Consider the following 9367-nt stretch of genomic DNA (forward strand, 5'->3'; position numbering starts at 1 on the left):
CTGAATTACATAGCAAGACCCTACCTTAAAAACACCAAAGTAAAAAATTTTAATAAAACAAATTGTAAATACTTGGAATAGAATATCCTCTTAGTCAACAGCAAACAGCTTTTACAGGTAAAACAGTAGAGTTTTACTGTTTTTCTTATAAGTTATGAAACAGTTCAAATATATAAAGAGACCTTGTTAATGTCGGAATGGATACTGTAACATTTTCCTTAGTTTCATCTGTAATATGTGAAGGCTCTGATTTTCATACCTTCAGCAACACCTGATTTTTCATTTTTTATTATCAGTACATATTTGCAGTACATATTGAGTATATTTATCATAGAGTGTTGGTACATGTACGTAACACAAATTAGTTCATCTTCATTTCCTATTCTTCCCATCTCTTGTTGCTCTGTCCAACTACTGGACTCATCCTATTTTCAAAAGCTCTATTTCTATTTTTTCAATTCTTCTTTCCATTCCTCTTCCTCACCATTCCTCTTTTACCCTCCATCTCTTGTTCCCCTTCCCATTTGAAAAAGTTCCATCTGCTTCTTATAACCTATCTTTTATTTTGGTCTTTATTTATAGTTGCTTTTTATTTCAGCCATATGAGTATGAAGTAGCATTTCACTGTGGTTTTATTTCTACTTCTGAAATTACTAATACTATTGAACTTTATTTGCTATATATACTACCCTATTCTCTGTTGCTGTAACAAAATACCTGAGTCTGCTTACCTTTACAAAAGTTTATTTAACTCATCGTTCTGGACATTCCAGAACATTAAGCTCAGTTCTGTTGAGGGTCTCATTGAAAATAGTACCACAGTTGCAGAAGCACATGTAGATAGACAGATAAAGCCAGAGACCTTGGAGGGACTAGACTTGCTCATTTTGTAATAACCACCTGTCATAGAAAGTAACTTGCTCCTCTATGGGAGCAATGATCTCTTCCAAAAGAGGCATTTCTGTAATCTAATAACTTCCACTAGGCCTCATCTCTTAAAAAGTCCACCAGCTCTACATCAGTTCACTGGAGACTAAGATTTCAGTAGGAGAAACCAGGGAGAACACACTGAAACTATGTTCTAAATACTATGGTAGCATTATTGGTCATTTGTGTATCTTTGGAATACGATAATATCATTTGGTAATTTTAAAAACTGGGTTTGGCTCCATTGTTGTTTAAAGTTCTTTGTACAATGAGAACTAGGATCTTATCAATATTTAATTTGAAAATAATTTCTCACATTTTGAAAGTTATCTTTTTCTCGCCCTTAATAGAGTTATTTGATTTAAAAGGGCTTTTAATTTCAGCAAAGTCTATTTCTTTTGTTTATTGAGCTGCTGGAACCCCATATAAGAATCAATTGCCATTTATCCTACAAATGACTCATGTTTATTTTTCTTTATCTTAGAGTGATACTCCAAGTTGTGTAAATATTACAATTTCTTTATTCATCTATTGATATGCATATGGGCTGTTTCTAAGGTTTAGCTATTCTGAATTGTGCTGCTATAAACATAAGTATGCGTGTATCACAGTACTACTGCCTTCAATTCTTTCAGGGGAATATTTTGATCAAATGGAATTTCTAGTTTTAGTTGATTTTTATTTTTTAATGATTTTTATTTTTTAATTTTAATTTTTATCATTTATTTAGAAATGATACAGAATTTCACTAAACAAGGTGATGGAATTCAGCAATGATTGTTTTATTGCATATTGTTGTCTTTAAATTAGTTGTTCAGATTACCAGATATAAGCATGCAGAATTGGTCCAAAAGTAAAAAGAAAAATAATTAAGTATTAACTGTTTCTTTCAATAGACCAGTTGAAATCAGCAGTACAACTGCCTCAGCTATCCTATGTGTATACATATTTATTTTCTCTTCCTTCTTTTTTTCTTTTCACCTTTCCCTGATCCCAGTTGTTTTTTCCTTTGAGCAGTTTCTATCCCTTTCACAGGATCTATTGTACCTTTCAGGTTCTTACACTAGGGAGACAATATGATGTTTACATGTGCAGGTCTGATTTATTTCATTTATGAGCATTATCCATAGTTGCATCTAGTTATAAAAGTCCCAAGTTTATCCTTTTATATAGCTGATTAATACCCTATTATATAAAAGTACCACGTCTTTTTATTCATTCCTCAGCTAATGGGGATTTTGGTTGTTTCCAAGATTTAGCTATGGCAAATTGCACTACTATAAACATGGGTGCACATATATTGTTGTGGTGTGATGTTTTCAGTTTTTAGGGAGAAATACCCAGAAGGGGAATAACTGGGTTCAATGGGGCCTCCAATCCTAGTTTTTGGGGGGATCTCCACACTGATTTTTATAGTGGTTATAGAAATCTACACTTCCACCAACAGTCCTCAGAGATCTAGAGAAAACATTCCTCAAATTCATGTGGAACTAGAAGAGACTTAGAATAGCAAAAGCAATCTTGGGCAGCAAAGGAAAGGCAAGAAGCATCATAGTCCCTGACTTGAAATTATACTACAAAGGTACTGTTATAAAATCCAAATGGTGCTGGCAACAAAACAGATCTGAGGATCAATGGAACAGATTAAAAGATGCAGACACAACTACAAACGCATTCAGCCACTTTATCTTTGACAAAGGCATCAAACATGTTCACTGGAAGGAAGATAGCCTCTTTAATAAATGGTCCTGGAAAAATTGGCTTTCCACATACTCAAGACTATAATTAGACCCATGTCTATCACCATGCACTAAACTAAAGACAAAATGGATCAAATATCTAAATATTAAAACAAAAGTACTAAGTCTACTGGAGGAGAAAGTGTGTAGAAAACTTGAATCATAGGGGTAGGCAGAGAGTTCATGAACAAAAACCAAACTGCACAGGAAATACTTCACAAATTGGAAAATTTTTTAGCAAACTGTCCTTCAAATGAAGGACTTCTATCTAGAACATTCAAGAATATTAAAAAATCAGGCAACCAAAATTAAATGACCCAATAAAAACTAGTTTATTTTTTGAGGGAGTCTCCATAGTGATTCCCATAATGGTTGTACTAGTTTACATTCCCACCAACAGTGTAGAAGTGTTCTTTTTTCCCTGCAGCCTCTCCAGCATTTATTATTGTTTGATTTCTTGAAGGTGACCATTCTTTTTGGGTAAGATGGAACTTCAGTGTTGTTTTAATTTGTATTTCACTAATGGTCAACAAAGTTGAGCATTTTTTCACGTGTTTATTAGCTATTCCTACTTCTCCTTCTATGAATTGCCTGTTCTTGAGGCTATAATGTTAAGTGAAATAAATCAGACACACAATCTTAAATATCATATTGTTTCGCTTATACAAGAAACCTGGGTAAAGCTGAAAAGCAAAATAAAAGTTAATATCAGGAATTATGGAGAGAGATCAGTCTCAGAGGGAAAAGAGTTCAAAAGATGACAGGTGGAGAGACAAAGGAGTGATAAGGGATTAATAGAAGGAAATAAGATGCGTTATGTACATGTACCAACTACACATGAGGACTGTAAACATTATGTATGCAAAGTTTTACAAAACAAGAAGGGTTCAAGGAATGGGTGAAGGGTTAGGGAGGGAAGGGAAAAGGGATGATGTAAAGGATTAAGATCAGTTATGTACATGTAACAAATGTGCACAAGGAATGTAAGCATAATATACTCCATATATGTACTCATATTCTAATATAAAAGCAATTGCCAAAAAAGACCACAAATATTTAGAAATACATTACAATATGAAAGTCTGATATGTCAAACATTTATGTTTAAGACTTTAGGTCAGCTTGCTTTTTCCATTTTATTTATTTTCATTTAATTTTCACTGACATATAAAATATAAAACTTATACCCCCACCACATAATGATTTGGTATTTGTGTACCAAATCATTATGAAGGTCAAGTCAGGTTAAATATTTCCTCAAACATTTTTGATTTCATTTTAGTGAAAATGTTCAAAATCCTTTCATCCAGCTTTTTAAAATATTCAATATATTATTGTTATCTATAGTTGTCCATTTTACTATAGCACACTGGAACCTGTTAATCTTGTGTAACTATAACATAATACATATGTGTAGTACTCACTTTCTTGATGCTGGGATAAAACACTTCAGACTCAGAAATAAAAGGAGGAGACACTTATTTTGGCTTATTATTTCATTGATTCAGCTCATGGCTGGCTAGATCCCGGGCTGAAAAAGCATGATGGAAATGCACAGTGGAGAAAAGCTCATCACTGACCAGTCATGGCAATCATGGTGGAGGGAGATGAGGAGAGAGAAGGAGAGAAAAGGTGGAGGGTTGGGAAAAATATACATTTTTAGGTCGTGTACACATTGGCCTACCTCCAATAAGGCCGTAACTCACAATAGCAAATTCAGTTAGGAACTTATCAAAGGTTTAATATTTTGGTGAGTATAATGCTCCCCAAATCCAATCACATTTCAAAGCCCCACCTCGGAACACATGATAATTTCACAGCACATTTTATATCTAAACTAAAATAACACTGATGAAACTCTCGTATGCCCTACTTTCCCTTTCCAATTATATAAGGCCAACATGTTTTAGGTTTCACATACGAATGAGATCACACAGTACACATCTTTCATTGGTTGGCTTACTTAACTTCACATAACAATCTCCCGTTCTATCCATATTGCTGCTGTTAACAAGTTTTTCTTCTTTTGACTAAACATTATTCTTTGGGTATATGTATCTTTCCCCTATTCAGTCACCAGCTGATGGACACTTGATTATTTTCATTTCTTGGCTCTTGTTAATTGTGTAGGAAGGAAGACAGGACAGCAGGTGTTTCTTTAAACCAATGACTACATTTTGGTTGGGTAAATCCCCAGTCGCAGAATTTTTATATCATACCATAGTTCTATTTTAAAATTCTTGAGGATCTCGTCTGCTGTTATGTCCCAGGAACACTGTGCAAGTCTTCTCTTCTGCACATATTTAGCAGCACTTGTTATTTTTGTGTTTTTTAAAATAGCCATTTTTTAGTATCTGAGTCCTTTAACATTATTGTTCAAAGTTGCCTTAGTTCTTTATTATTTTAAAGAGAATATAAAACAATAAAAGTAATACAGAATTCCAAAACAAAATGATAGGAATTTAGCAATGGTTGTTATACTGTTATCTTCAAAATAGTTGTTCAGATCATTAGACATGGTATTTTTATACAATGGAGTATCACTCAGGTATAAAGAAAGATAAAGGCGAGGCTTTTTTAGGTAAATGGATGCAAGTAAAATAACTATACTTATTGGCATGAGGTGGTATGTCATTCTCAGTATTGTTTGCATTTCCCTTATGATTATTGATGAACAATTTTTCATATACATAATGGAGATGTGTATATCTGCTTTTAAGAAATATCAGTTTATGTCTATTGCCAAGATTTTGTTTGCATAACTTGTTTCTTAGATAAGGAGTATTTTGAGGTTTTATGCTTATATTTTCAGGATAGCAACCCCCTGACTGATGAGTAGTTTCAAATATTTTTTCTCTTATTTTGCATATTTTCTCTATAATCTCTTCACATTTTCTTTTGTGTAAAAGATTATTGGTGTATTTCTCCTTTTGTTTCATGTACATTCAGGGTTCCACTGTGATTCAATTTTTGTACACATTGTGAGAAAATGAACTGTTTTAACTCTTCTTCAAGTTTATTTCCATTTTCCCAGCCAATTTTTTGAAAACTCTCTCATCCCTAGAGAATATCTCTGTACTCTTGCAAAAAATAATGTAACCACAGATGTCTAGATTTATTTCTGGAATATAAATGTATTACTTCATTGTATATTTTTATTCTTATGGCAATATTTCCCTGTTTTGAATACTGTACTAAACTTCAAAATCTGAAAATATTAGTGCTTCATATTTGTTTATCAAGATTGCTTTGGTTCTATTTATTCTTATTGATATTATTATTCTTAGCTCATGTTATGTCATATATGATTATATTAATTGGCATTATTAGGTTCCTGTACGTGGCATGTCTTTATTCTCCTTTTCTCCCCTTTCACTTCTCCTCAATTTTGCCCTTATTCCCTTTGTCCTTTTCCTAATTGCAATGGATTCATCCCCTAGTCTCCTTGTATCCATACTTATTATTCTCTTTTTACACTGCCTCACTCAAATGAGAGATACCTACAATACTTAAACTTTTGTGTTTACTTCACTCATATTATATTTTCCAGTCATTTCCATTTTCCTAAAAATGTCTCAAATTTGTTATTCTTTACACTCAAGTACTATTTCATTATATATAGATACTATATTTCTTTAACCAGATGTCTGTTGATGGGTACATAGGCTGCTTCCACTATTTACCTGTTTCAAATTATATAGGTATAACCATGCATGTATTGCAGTATTGCATTATACCATGCATGTATTACAGTATTGGCATGCATGTATTGCAGTAGGGTGATGTCTTAAACGTTTAGGGAAAGATACCTAGCAGGGGCATAGCTGGGTGACATGGAATTTCTAATTTTAGTTCTTTGAGACATCTCTATACTGATTGTCATAATTGTTCTACTAATTTACATTCCCAACAATGAAGGAGGGTTCCTTTGTCACAAACGTCAAGGCAGTATTTGTTTTTGTTGGATTTCTTTATGATTGTCATTATTTCTGAGGTAAGAAGGAAGCTTAGGGTTTTTATAATTTGCACTTCTCTACTGAACAGAGATGTTGAACATTTTTCCACATATTTGTTGAACATTTGCATATTTCCTCTGTGAAGTGTCTGTTCATTTCTCTAGCCCATATCTTCACTGACTGTTTAATTTTAGATGATTTAAATTTTTTTAGTTATTTTTATATTCTAGATATTAGTTCTCTGTCTGAGAGGTATTTGGCAAATTTTTTCCCATTCTATAGATTATCTCTTTACTCTACTGATTCTTCTGCTATACAGAAGATTTTCAAGCTCATAAAATCCCATTTGCTCATTGGCACTGTCATTTTTGTCCTGTTGAGGTTCTGCTTAGGAAAATCCTTTTCTATACTTAGCACTATAAGTGTTTTAACTATTTTATCTTTAATGTTTAAATATTTTGTTCATTTTTATTTTAATTTCCTATATGGGAAGAGATAAGGGCCCAGTTTCAATCTTCTCCAAACAGATAATCACTTTTCTCAGCACCACTTCTGGAATAGGCTACCTTTCCTCCAGTATAGGTTTTTGACACCTTTATCAAAGATTAAATAGATGAATGTGTCTGGGAAATTTTCCTTATGCTCTATTCCATTCTACTGATCCATGTATCTGTCTTTGTTCCAGCATCATACAGTTTTAATCATTATTGCTTTGTACTATAACTTCAAGTCAGGTATTAAAAAGTCACCTGTTCTGCCCTTGTGCCCCAAAATTGATTTTGCTACTCTGGGTCTCTTCTGCTCCTATATGAATTTTAGAATTGCTTTTCCAAGATCTGTAAGGTATATTGTTGGTATTTAATTGGGACTGCATTGAATCTATATAACACTTTTGAGAGTATTATCATTTTGAAAATATTGATTCTGCCTATTCAGGAGCAGGGAACTTCTTGCCAGTTTTCTGATGTCCTTTTCAATCTCCTTTTGTGGAATGATGCAGTTTTCCTTATAGAAGTATTTCACTTCTTTGGTTAGGTTAATTCCTAGGTGTTTAATTTTTCCTCAAACCAGTGAATTGTACTGTTTCCATAATTTTCTTTTTCTCAAGTTCATTATTAGTGTACAAAAATGCTAATGATTTTTATGTGTTGATCTTGTTTCTTACTAAATTGCTAAAGTTGTTTATCAATTCTAACAGGATTTTTGGTGCAGTTCCTTTGGACTTCTATGTAAGGTATCATGTCATCCACAAAGAATGAAAATTTGAATTTTATTTTTCTTATATGTATCCTTTGTATTTCTTACTGTTGCCTAATTTCTCTGGCAAATGTTTGAAGTAATATATTGAATAGAAGTGGTGACTGTGGACATGCTTGTTTTCTTCTTGATTTTAGGAGGAATGTGTTTAGATTTTCCTGATTTAGTATGATTCTGGAATTAGTTTTTCATATATAGGTTTTGTCATAGTCATCTATGATCCCTCTAAATATATTTTCTTTGGGGTTTTACCATAAAGTGGGGATTTTGCCAAAATCCTAAAGCTGGATTTTGTCAAAATCCTTTTCTGTACCTGTTGATATGATCTTGTGGATTTTTAAAAACCTTGCTTTGGTTTATATGATGTACTACCCTTGCTGACTTTTGTATATTGAACCATCATTGCATCTCTGCAATAAAACCTATTTGATTATGGTTTGTAATAATTTTGATGATGTGCTGTATTCTACTTGCTACTAATCTTATTGAGAGTTTTCACATCTTTGTTCATTAAAAAGACTGGCTTATGGACAGGAATCCCTCACTCAGAAGCCCCGGGGACTGCTGTCACAGGGGTTCACATGTGGGCCCTCCCTGCGCAGGCCCTGCATCGAGTGAGCGAGTGCTCCAAGAGATGCTGGTCCTGCGGTTCGAGTCTGTGCTTTACTTGCTCCTGGACCCCCTAGGAGGTTGCAGGCACGAGCAGTCTGTGATGGCTGTCCCTCTGGCCTGCATCTGGTTCCTGTATTTGTCCTGAACTGACTGGAGACACAGAATTTGGTGGTTCACAAACTGTCGACCCTGCAGTACATGTCTGGGTTTTGCCTGTATGCTGAACTGCCTGGGCACATAGGTTCACTGGACTGGGATTGTCACACCAGTGCAACACGAGTCTGGGCAATGCATGTGCCCTGAACTGCAAGGGGACACTGGATCAGATGGTCTGACATCAGCTGACACTAGTGCTCGTGTCTGAGACCTGAGATAACTAGATAATAATCAACAACTGCCAGAAAACCCAAGACTAAGTAGTGCTTCTCAGGGGTCACTGAGGGGCAAACCTGACCAATGGAAAACTAGGGACACTAGTGCCCTTTGCTGTGCAGCCACCAAAGGGGGAAACTGAGCTTTCTGCATCCAGTAGCAAACATGACAAAACGAAGGAATAAAACACAAACCCAGAACTCCACCCCACTCAGAACAACTTCAGGAAACATCCACATAGGAGAACATGGTAAACACATGTGTGAAATAGCTGACATGATTGCAATGGAAGTAAAGAAAAAACTCCATAAGGCCATAGAGGAGATGAGATCAGAAATAATCTCTCAAGCAAAAAATGAAATGATAATAATAATGAATGAACTGCTCAAAATGTTTGAAGAAGAAACATATAAGAAAATAGAAGAACAAAGACAATCGACAGAAGCATTAAATGAAAAATATAGAAAGGACTTAGAATGAATAAACTGGATTCAAAGAGACTTC

Source organism: Chinchilla lanigera, unplaced genomic scaffold, assembly GCF_000276665.1.
Source record: "Chinchilla lanigera isolate Chin_1 unplaced genomic scaffold, ChiLan1.0 scaffold00072, whole genome shotgun sequence".
Classification (NCBI taxonomy): domain Eukaryota; kingdom Metazoa; phylum Chordata; class Mammalia; order Rodentia; family Chinchillidae; genus Chinchilla; species Chinchilla lanigera.